This window comes from Musca domestica, unplaced genomic scaffold, assembly GCF_030504385.1.
Source record: "Musca domestica strain aabys unplaced genomic scaffold, Musca_domestica.polishedcontigs.V.1.1 11, whole genome shotgun sequence".
NCBI classification, from domain to species: domain Eukaryota; kingdom Metazoa; phylum Arthropoda; class Insecta; order Diptera; family Muscidae; genus Musca; species Musca domestica.
The window spans coordinates 9,958,577-9,971,462 of NW_026712133.1; positions in this window are offsets into that span (position 1 = coordinate 9,958,577).

A 12,886-nucleotide genomic window follows, 5' to 3' on the forward strand; every position below is an offset into this window, starting at 1 on the left:
CAGCTATTTCTTGAAAACAGCATCTGATATCTGGTACCAAATATTATTCTTGTATCGTGCACCAAATTTGAAGTATTTATTTCTATACTAAATTCGGTCTGAAGTGCCAAAATTCACACCATTTGGACTGATATTAGCCATTTGATGCACAAGTTACCTAAAATCGGATGAATATATATATGGGAGCTATATCTAAATTTGGACTGATTTTCACCATTTTCAATAGGGTTCGTCCTTGAGCCAAACAAATGTTATTTAGAAAATTTCATCTCAATCGAATAATAAATGCGACCTGCATTTTGTTTACAAAAATACATAGACAGACGGACGGACGGACATGCATAAATCGACTCAAAATGTGATTCTATGCTGATCACCGAAAGTAAACAAATGCACAAAGACATAATACCTTTTATATTGGGACCGTATGTCGAATTTTCGAGGGAACAAAAATCGAAAAATTAAAATTTTTGTTCAAATCTTATGAACTTAGTTTGGGGGTAAAAGTAAAATAATAATTTACTATATTCTTAGAACACATTGTTCTCGCGATTAATTTTTAAATGTTACAATTTCCTTTAATATTATATAGAACTCGGCAATTTTGAATTATTTGCCATTGAATACAATTTGTGTGAACATTTCGAAAAATAAAATTTTGAATTTTTAGTTTTAAAAGTTAAACATTGTCAATGATGTATGAAACAAGTTGTTTAGCTCAGAGGGGCTCCGCCGATGGGAGTAAAACGCCGAATGCGTCGAGCAGTGGACCGTAGGGGGGTATGTAAAAAGAAGATAAAACAAGAGTTTTTCTTAATATATACAACTATTTATTGCTAGTTTGGTAAGAGGTAACGTTATTACCTGTGGCAACAATATGCCTTTCTATGCACAACGATATGTGCTGCAAACGATATTGCCGGTGTTGTCTGTCCGAATGACAGCGAAATACTACTTGATGTCTAAAGGAGGCGGCAAAATAAGTGACAACTAATTACTCGTTAAAACGTCAAAGGCGCTAGCACAAGGTTGCAATAAACCGTAGCGCGTACATTTTAACGAATAATTGAGGACCAAACTAGGGGTCAATAAAAAGTTATATTTAATGTAATTCTAAATTAAACACAAGTTAAGTACTTAAATTGTGCCCACATATCCCATCTTTACATACAAATTTTATGGTTGTACAGATGTTATATCCTATCTTCACACAAGATTTATACCTCCCCCCCTATAGTATGGAGGGTATATTAAGTTTGTCATTACGTTTGTAACACCTCGAAATATACATGTGTCCATATATATAAAGTATATATATTCTCAATCTGTATAATAGTTTATGTCGATTTAGTCCGTCTGTCTGTACGTCTCTGGAAATCACTCTAGCTTTCGAATGAAATAAAGTAGGTTGATAAAATTTTACTCAGATGTATGTTAGATCTGCGAGACTTTAAACAGATTTAAGGTGTTTTGGGGTTTTTAGTCACAATTTTAACCCGAATTTGCTGTAAATATGCAGGAAGGCTTTCATAGAATTGTCAATATCTTCAAATATTTGGTATTTTGATGATTTGTGTCACACTTTTCATCGGAATTGTTTCAAATGTGCAATTTGAAGTTCCTAATAGATACTACATTGTATTGCAGAAAATTGCAAATACAGGTCCACGTCTTCGTATAGTCCCTATAAAACGGTACCTACCTATATCCAGTAATTTGATGTTTTTAGCGGCTTGTTTCAAATGTCCTAATGGGCTCTACAGTCTATGACAGAAAATTGCATATGCAAGTACAGTTCTTCGTATAGACCCATATAACGGTAGTTTGGTGATTTTAGGGACATTATTCACCGGAATTGTTTCAAGTCTCGTATTTGAATATCGCAATGGCTTATGACAGAAAATTGCATATGCATGTCTTCGTATAGGCATCAATGTAACTTACTATATTAGGAATTTTTATGAGTTTAGCAGATTTTTTTAACGGATTTTTTTTTTAAATTTGCTACTTCTTTCAAATAGTTGAGGGTATTCTACTTACTACTTTTTTACTATTTTATTTTCAGTAAAAAAAATTTACTGTAAAAAATCTTTCCTCATTTAATGAACTTATGGCAAATGGACATTTTTCGTATAAATTATTACAAAATATCTCAAAATTAAAATTATTTTATGATTATGATTATTATGTACTAGAAGAAGTAGACCAATATATCTTCATGGAAAAAGTATTGGCCTTTTCAGTGGAGGTACGAGGAGTTGAGTTCCAATATTTTCATGTTCCCTCCTAACACTCAGAGAAATAATGCCACAGACCAAATTTCTTCTTTAGGAAGCACTCAATTGGTTTTATATGATTTTTTTCCATTTGTTAAACTTTTGTCTTCTAAACGTCTAATATAAAAATCGCGATGTACAAATTTCAAACTATATCACTAAATATAAGGTGAAGAAGGTACTATTAAGGGTAAACTGATATGTTCTATTTTCTAAAGTACTTTTATATGGAGAAAAATATTGTGCGATGCGTTAGTTTTATCAATATCAGACTCGTATATCACATTTTACTAGAGAAGGTACCAGAAATAGTGGACCAATATATCCCATATTCACACTAGATCTGAGGTTGAATGAAAAATTTCGACTAACGGAAATTGACGAAAATCGCTGTATCCTTTTTTTTGCTCTCTGTGAGATATTTAATTTTTACCGTTTTAAGAAGAACCAGAAGGGGAAGCAGTGGACCGATATTTCCCATCTTCAAGCCTGATCTAAGTTTGACAGAATGTGCCAAGATTGGACTAAATTGGATACTCCTTTCGAAAGCTATCATCGGACCAGCCAGCCAGGCATACAGAGAGATATTTTTGCAGTATTAAATGAGCCATATGACTAAAGCATAAAAAGTAATTTCTTTTTAGAGGTACATTTCACACATTACATTTTCACACAATATATTATTACAAAATATTGAGAACGCAACTACCTTAATAGAGTATTTTGGTAGATCACGATATGCACACATACTATCTGACAAATATTTCAATGTGACACAGAACGCATGTAAAATTAATATATCCTCTATGCTATAGTTAAGGACATGGCTTACGAAAAGGTCAAAGGTGTTGGACACCAAAAAATATTAATCGTTATACCATCCAATGTGGGAAGGAAGGTGGGTATATTAAATTTGGCATTCCATTTGTAACGACCCTCAATATTTGTAGACCCCATAAAGGATATATATTATCATGATCAGCATAAAATTTTAAGTCGATTTAACGTTGCCCGATTGTCTGTTGAAATCACGATATAGCCCACATTATTTGACGAAGAACTTTGGCACAATGGTTTGTATTGTATCTAGGATAGTTGGTATCGAAAATGATATATCGATCCACGTTTTCGTATAGTCTTCATGAAACGGTACCTATCTAAATGCAATATTTTTAAGATTTTGGCCACATTTTCGATATTTTGCAGTTCATAATAGGTTATATATCCTAAGCCGAAACATTGTCCATATTGATCCACGGTTTTTTTTATAACGGTACCCACCAATTTCAAAACTTTGTATTGTTAGATCGGAACATTGGTGTAGGATAGAATAAGATTTTCCTATATCTATCTGTGAAACTACTTAGTGTATATTTAACATCATCTATTCTGAATTCTGAATTTGATTTTAGTATTTTTTTGGTTACACTGTACGACACGATTTTTCACTCATGATCAAACTGACAAAATTCTGAAAATATAGCTCAAAATAAAATATACGTATCTCCCAGTTTTTCTAGATCAATTCAAGCTTTTTACGAGCAATTCAATTTTTTGAGTATTAAACATTAAAAATGCAATTTTTATAGTTGTAAATTAAAAGGTAAAACTTAACAGTTAAATTAATTTGAAAATTTTATACGCATATTTTGACGTTTATATATATATCGGTTCTTGTCTCACGGCAAAGTGACCAACAGTATTGAGCCAGCATATACCTCATATCTTTGCCTTTGTACCTCTTTTCAATTTTCACGATGCTCGTCGCTGAAGTCGCCTAAGTTCGGCGGGTTGTGAAGAAAATGTATTTTGAGGGACATATTGAGGCCCATAGCATGATACGAAGCAATCAGTTCTTCTACAATTTCCTAAAAATTTCCCGCCCTCTTGTTTCCCAAAAAAATATTTATAACGTTTATGAACGCGGTCCATGCTCTTTTTTCTATGGGACTAAGCATATTTTGAAAGTCTATTCTGCTTAACAGTTGTTTGATTTGTGGACCATTGCAAACACCTTGAAGAGAGGAACAATTAAACACTAAATAATGAAAAGAGAGACATTAAGCACTTACCCGCAGTGATCTTAGCTTCGCTCATTTTTGGAAAGATAGCTTTAATAAGCTTAAACGCTGCACTGTCTGCGTCAAGTGCTCTTATAAAACTTTGAATTAAACCCAACTTAATATGGAGAGGGGGTAAAAATTACTTTGCTGGATTCAACCAATGGTACATTGTCAATACTAAATTGGCCCAACTGAGCATATGTACGAGGTTCCCATTCAAAATTGGAATAGTGAAGATCTTTTCTGCGTCCCTCCCAAACGCACAAAAAGCATTGGTGCCTCGAAAATCCTTTTTTTACACCGGTAAGCAGAAAAACAACTTTAAGATCACAACAAATTATCCATGTGTGTTTCTTGTAGTCTATTGAATCCAAAATTATTTTCATATTTTCGTACGTTTCAACCATACAAGTTGCGTAAGCAATTGGTACCGATGGATATTCATTTCCAATATGAAGCAATACCGCCTTCAGCTTGCTTTAAACGAGAACCCACTATTTCTGCCGACTCTTTTGACATTTTAGCATCGCGAACCAAGTCATTAAAGTCCGCTTGTGTCACAAAATGTGCTGCTTCTGAACCGTATTCACAATTCTGAAGGAGATAGTTCTCTTATGGACAATGAATCAACTTCAATTTCCTGGCAAACTATATTCTTTTCCGAAGGAGCTGTTGGAAATTGTGTGCATCTAAATTGTGCCCTTATAACTGATTGAAGGTTAGGGTAAACAATTTTTTCGCGTGTGTTATAACGGAACCCACGAGTCTTTGTTAAACAGAAATAACATTGTTCAGATGAGTTCTCAGTCCGTCGTAACCAAATTGTAGGTCGGACATATTTCATTTTATGTACAACCGATTCACTTTTGCATCCATTTAAACACCGATAGCAATAATCGCAGATTACTTCTGGCACGTACCATAGGTTTGGAACATACGAAACAACGAAATACTCTTCAAAACCTTTTTCAACACTTGCATTAATACATCTTAAATGCTTTGGAGGTGCAAATAAGCCGCAAACGTAACATTTCTTAACCGTTTGAACACTTACGCACTGTTGTTGATAACATCAATGTTTTTAATATCTAGGGTTACTAGGACATTAAACATATATAGGTATATACTGGCTGAATACTCCAAAAATTTAATTGCTCGTAAAAAAGCTTAAATGAATTGATCTAGAAACAAGTTAAAAAGCACTAAGTTCGGCCGGGCCGAACTTTTAATACCCTCCACCATTTGCAACGAATTTGGAAATTTTTAAAAAATAAAATCCTTAAAAAATTCTGTTAAAATTTTAAAAATACCGAATATATTGGGGTCTATACGACGTGGACATACATAGACATAAGCCTTTACCATATTCAAATTGGAAACTTGAAATAAACGGTGAATAATGTAGCTAAAATCATCAAAATATCGTATATAAGGAGGTGCCGTTAAATTGGAGCTGTGCAAAGACCTAGACCAGCATAGACAATTTTCTGTCACAGGCTGTAGCATCCATTACGAACTTCAAATACCACATTTCAAACAATTTCGGTGGGTATTGTACCTAAAATCGTCAAAATACCGAATATGGGGAGGTACTGATATATGGGGCCTATACGAAGACCTGGATCCGCACAGACAATTTTCTGTCACAGACTGTAGTATTCATTACGAACTTCAAATACCAAATTTGAAACAATTCCTGTGAATAATGTCGTTAAAATCATCAAAATACCGAATATCGGGAGGTACCGTTATATGGGGGCTATACGAAGACATGGACTTGCACAGACAATTTTCTATCTTAGACTGTAGGATTCATTACGAACTTCAAATACCAATTTTGAAACAATTCCGGTGAATAATGTCGCTAAAATCATCAAAATACCGAATATAGGGAGGTACCGTTATATGGGGGCTATACGAAGACGTGGACCTGCACAGACAATTTTCTGTCTTAGGGTGTAGCACCCATTTTGAACTTCAAATACCAAATTTTAAACAATGCCGGTGAAAAATGTGCCTAAAATCATCAAAAACGTGGACCTACATGGCCCATTTACGAACTTAACCTGCCTACTGCAAAAATAAACATGTGTGCAAATTTTAGCCATCTATCTCAATTGATTGCGTGATTACAACAGACAGACAGACGGACAGACAGACAGACGGACATCGCTAAATCGACTTAGAATTTTACGCTGATCAAGAATATATATTCTTTGTTGGGTCTGACATGAGTATTTCGAGGAGTTACAAACGGAATGACAAAGTTAATATACCCTCCATAGTATGGTGGAGGGTATAAAAATGGGAGATACGTATATTTTATTTTGAGCTATATTTTCAGAATCTGGTCAGTTTGATCGTGGGTGAGACCAAAAATTTAAATTTGTCGTACAGTGTTATAATTAAATAACTTCTATTTTGATTGATAGCAGCTAGTCCCCACTTTAGGATATTATATAAAATTTGTAATTCATTTAATCAGATGTGTTGGGTGTCATTTGGTTTGTCCGTATCCCTTTACCACCATTGCGTCGGTTCGAATTTGCATATGAATGTACGTGTGAGTGAATGCATTTCAACCTCAAATAAGTTCCTTCCTCATTCATAGTCTAATTATCTAAATGTTTAAATAGTTTGCTGGGTCGGTGCAATGAAATTCGTTCGTATTTAATTGCACAATTAAATTGTTTGATGTGTTGTCCACTGTTTAGATCCGTTTTATGCGAGTCGTATGTCGTTTTTTTTGACATCTGCCCGTTACGTATTTCGTATTTGCCAGTGCCACGGAATGTCTGATGGATTCGGACAACCGGAAATTCAATTGTTACCAACGTAATTATCTTAACACACAGACGCCTGCAGAGGCACATGCAACATTCGTTTCGATACCCACGCGTGTATCGGCCAGCGCATGTGCAAATTGGAAAGCTGGAAGAGAGTTTATAAAACCAATTCGCTCTGCTTGAGCGCCAGGTCGGGTGCAATGAATGAAACAAGGAAGAATGTATTCGCCTGCACCTTGCTTTACTTGTCCATCTCATACCAAAAGGGTAGATTCTGAAGAGAACATTACATCAGCGTTCATACGCTCTTATTTCCACTGCAAACACTCTGTGTCTGTTGACCTTTGGTAGTTGACCAAAAAATGTAGCTGCAGGTTGCTGTTGTAAGCTAACATTTGTTACGTTATAGCCCAAAATAAACGCCACGGTTTTCGATGAAGCGTGAAATTGGCTCGTTTTGCATTGTTATTTATTAGTTCGCTGGTTTCGGTGTGAATTGCCATGGTCCGGAACTCAGTTGAAGAATAAAAACCATTTGGGTATTATAGTGTAGAAGCCAACTCCGCTCGTAAGAGGGGTAATTTTGTTTAAATAAGTTTAATTTCCTATTAACACTTCAGTAATTAGGAAAGGAATGCATCGCATCAAACAGTGAATACGAAGATCGAAATATATTTAAAGTGCTTCTGATGAAAACAAAATTCTCACACTATACCCAATGTTAAGTGTAGCCAATTTGGAAAACTATTCTTTAATTTTATTTGTGATGTGAATGAATGGGCAGAGTCGATATCAACTACAACTCATTAACATTATATATGCATATGTCAGGAAGAATAACTTGTACCCATAAAGCGGAATTTTGCCAAGTGGTCTTTTCCGTCAGTAGTTTTTTTTTCTTACAAAACCAGTAAAGAAAGGTTAAAAGTCGGGCGGGACCGACTTTATGCTACCCTACACCACTATGAATTTTTATTAGAGCTACCCACTAACTAAAACTTTTATATTGGGAACTTATATAATATATGGGAGGTATATCCAATTCTGAATCGATTTTAATTAAATGTGACTGCGACATTTTTTACTTCTTATACCAAATAACATTGTGAATGTAAAAATTCGGTTGAATGCGAAAAAATCTATGCAAATTGGCCTTATATTACATATATGGTGGACAATGACCGTGCAATCGTATCGAGATTTTTATGGGAGTTATATCCCAATCTGAACCAATCTCGATAAAATTTGGCACAGGTATTTCTGAATGTGAATGTGAAGGACACAAACGCCAAATCGAATGAAACAGATATATGGGAGCTATAACTATATCTGAACCGATTTTCAACAAATTTTGAGCACTTGCTTCTAGGCTGAATTCCGTCGGAAGTGACAAAATTCACTCCATAATGGCACCTTCTCTTCACGGATATGTCTTAAAATTGGTATTTGTAGTTCGTAACGGGTTTAGCTCCGATAGAAGAACATTGTGTATATAGCTCCACTCTTTACTTTAGCGCCCATATAACGGTACCTCCCGATATTCGGTATTTTGATAATTTCAGCTACGGAATTTCAGATACACATTTTCCTATAGCGCACACATAACGGTACTCTCGGACATTCTGTATTTTCAAAATTTAATGTGAAGAAATCTAACGCATTTGTGTAAAATTTTGTATTTGTACTTCATAATTACAACCGGTGTCAAAACATTGTCGATATTGGTCTATGGTTTCCACATGACTGTACTCACCTTCATTTTGGTGAACCTAGCCACATTTTAGTAGAAAATAGTAGCCACATCCTTGAAGTAGCAAATGGTTTATAAAGGTTCCTGTTTTAGTATGGCGCCCATATGAAGGTTCCACCTGCTTTATTGTATGTTGGAAACTTTAACCGATCTTACTAGTATTTGTAGTTTAAAATGCAACACGTTTAAATCCAGATACTTTTATTTAAAAATGTTTTCTTTACCTAGTGGTGGAGGATACTTAAAGTTTGGTCCGGCCGAACTTAAGGTTTTTTGATTGTTATTTCAAATAATGAAGTCAATTCGTCTACATTTGACTGCCAATAGCTGCTCAGTTTGTAATTTTAAGTTGCTTTGAATAAGATATGCACTTCCACGAATGTGTTTGGAAAATTGAAAAGTATTTGGAAAGTATTGCCAATTTTTAGAAAAAAATTACGGTCTTTGATTTCTTCATTGACGAAAATAATGATTATTGTATTAACTTCACATTTGTTTCTTCTTCATAGCAAACACCAAGCATTCTACAATCTGTTGATTACATTAGGTAGCAATAATCAAGGTAGCCTACATACTTCCCCGTAGTAATAGTAGCCTATATTAAATTGTTTTGTTAGCCTAGTACCATTGCGGTATACGCGGTGGAATATGTGCCTTAATAAAATAATATCCAAATCTGACTTGGTTTTAATTAAAATTGACAAAATTATTTCTTAGAAAAATTCCACCGCACATTCCATATTTCATTGAAATTGACATAAATCGGCCGAAAATGTATATGGGAGCTATATCCGAACCTCAACCGATTTCGATAATATTCGACAAATTAATTTTTAGATGACATTCCGCTTCATATTCCAAATTTTATTGAAATTGGAGATATATAGCGGTTTGGTGCATCAAATACACGAAATCGGCTGAAAATATATATGGGATCTATATCGAAATCTTATCCGATTTCAATATAATTTGGCAAATTTAATTATACCCTCATCCATATGGCTACGGTCATTTGATACGGTCAAAACGTGCCTAGACGAAATAACGGTTTTAGAACCTAGGTCTCTTTGGACCAAATCCGTTTCAGGACATTTGGAGTTGATCTAGCGATGTCCGTCCGTCCGTCTGTCTGTCTGGTGCGCACGAAGGGAGCATCCGATTTGGTTCAAACTTGGTACATCGTACCTCCCCCACAAATTGTCGAAATTTTCAAAGAAAATATTTTATTGCACAGAAAGAGAAATGATAATCGGATTTTGCTCCAAATTTGCCTATCCTAATATTTCCATCAGTGCTAGGTCAGGTGAGAAAATGGACAATATCGGTCCATTTCTTCTGGTACCTCCCCTACAAAGGGTCAAAATTTTGAATAATTACAGCTCTTATAAAATGTAATATAAGAGCCCGATTGTCTTCAAATTTCACATATCCCAATAATTTTATTAATCCAAGGTCTGGTGTTAAGATGGAATACATCGGTCCACTCCTTCTGGTACATCCCACACAAATGGCCGAAATTTTCAAAAAAAAATATTTTATGCACATAAAAAGAAGCAATAATCCGATTTTGTTCGAACTTTGCCAATCCTAATATTTGCGTCAGTGCAAGGTCAGGTGCGAAAATGGACACAAAAGGTCACAATTTTGAACAATTACAGCTCTTATAAAATGTAATGTAAGTTTCAAACACCCCAATATTTTTATAAACCCAAGATCTGGTGTTAAGATGGAAGATATCGGTCCACTCCATCTAGTGCCTGCCCTACAAAAGATCGAAATGTTGAATATACATTATGCTCATAAGACGCGAAATTAACATCCGATTCCACTTAGACTTGGCACCTATGAGTATTTCTATCAACACAGGATTTGTTATAAAGAAGGTAGAGATCGGTCTATTCCTTCTGGTACCTCCCCCACATAGGGTTCAATATTTTGAAAAACAGCGAAATAATCTTCCAACTCTCTTCAGATTTCACACATACAAAGATTTTTGTTAACACAAGATCTGTTATGAAGATGATACATATCTGCGAACCCCTTCTGGTACCTCAACTACAAATGGTCACTTCATTTAGCGTTTCTTTATAACTTGCTATATCTAAATATTTCACTTAACCAGAAATCTGATATGAATATGACATTTATCCAAATTTATGATTTTGCATAAAATATATATATATATATATATATATATATATATATATATATTTATATTTATATATATATATATATATTTATATATATATATATATATATATATATATATATATATATATATATATATATATATATATATATATATATATATATATATGTTATCTCACGCATATTTCCACATTTTCCATATTTCCAAAATTTGCACATAACTTATATAAAGTATTGGAAGTAGTCGATATAGTCTAAACCTTACACGTTTTAATATTTATATCAGTCTTAGGTCAGATACGATTTGCTCAATATTGGCCAATTTCGGAACCTCCCCCATAAAGGGTCAACATTTTGAATAATCATAACTCACGGCTGGGGGTATACATCTGTAGCAAAACCGACTGATACTATTTTACTTGTTCTGTACCAAATTCCGTCACTTATTCCACATTTCATTGGAATCGGATATGCATAGCGCGTTTGGTGCATCAAATACACCAAATCGACCAAAAATATATATGAGAACTATATCCAAATCTGAACCGATTTCAATATGTAACAACAAAATCTTATAAAAACCAGTAAAGAAAGTCCTAAAGTCGGGCGGGGCCGATTTTTTGATACCCTACACCACTTTGCTAATTGGTAGTAGATAATTAAAAGTAGAGATCCACATAACAATTAAAAGTTTTTATGGGAAAATTCAATCATACACGCTATGATTATAATTATAATTTAAAGTTCAAAGGACTAAATATGCCGAAGCATTTGTATCATTTAAATTCGGGCTTGTATTGCCCATTTGGTGCAAAATTATTTTGAAATCTGATAAAGATATATATGGAAAATATATTTCTGAGCTGCATTTGATATATTTCCCCAAATATTGTTGTTACAGAGTGCATATTACGGCTGCGGAGGACAAAAATAACAAATCGGTTGAACAATATATATGGGAGCTATAGCTATATCTGAACCGATTTCGATTAAAATTGGCATATTTATTTTTAGGCTTGGTTTGGTTGTATGTGCCAAATTTCATACGATTCGGACTGATATTACACGTTTGGTGCACAATAAAGGCAAATCGGACGAACATATATATGGGAACTATATCTAAATTTTTACCGATTATCTCAAATTTCAATAGGGCTCGTCCTTGGGCCAAACAAATAATACGTGAAAAATTTCATCTCCATCGGATAATAAATGCGACCTGCATTTTGTTCACAAGAATACATGGACGGACGGACAGACGGACTGACATGTATAAATCAACTCAGAAAGTGATTCTATGGAGATCCTCAAAAGTAACTATGGGTCTATCTCGCTTCCTTCTCCATGTTACAAACAAATGCACAAAGACATAATACCCTTACCACTATGTGGTGTAGGGTATAATAAAAATCAACTATTTTTGGGCTTTATCTGTTATCTGGTACCTAATATCATTCCTGTGGATTGTATATTACGAATGTGAGGGATTTAAAGACGAAATCGGATGAAACATATATATGGGAGCTATAGCTATATCTGAACCGATTTTTACTAAAATTGGTGTACTTGCGTATAGGCTGGTTTCGGTTGAATTTGCCAAAATTCATGCCATTTGGGCTGATATTGGCCATTTGATGCACAATTAACACGAAATCGGATGAAGATATGTATGGGAGGCATATCCAAATCGGAACAGATTTTAATAAAATTACAAACAGCTATTTCTGGGCTGTATCTTATATCTGGTACTAAATATCATTCTTGTGGAGTGCATATTACGAATGTGAGAGGCTTAAACACCAAATCGGATAAAACATATATATGGGAGCTGTAGCTGTTTCTGAACCGATTTTCTCCAAATTT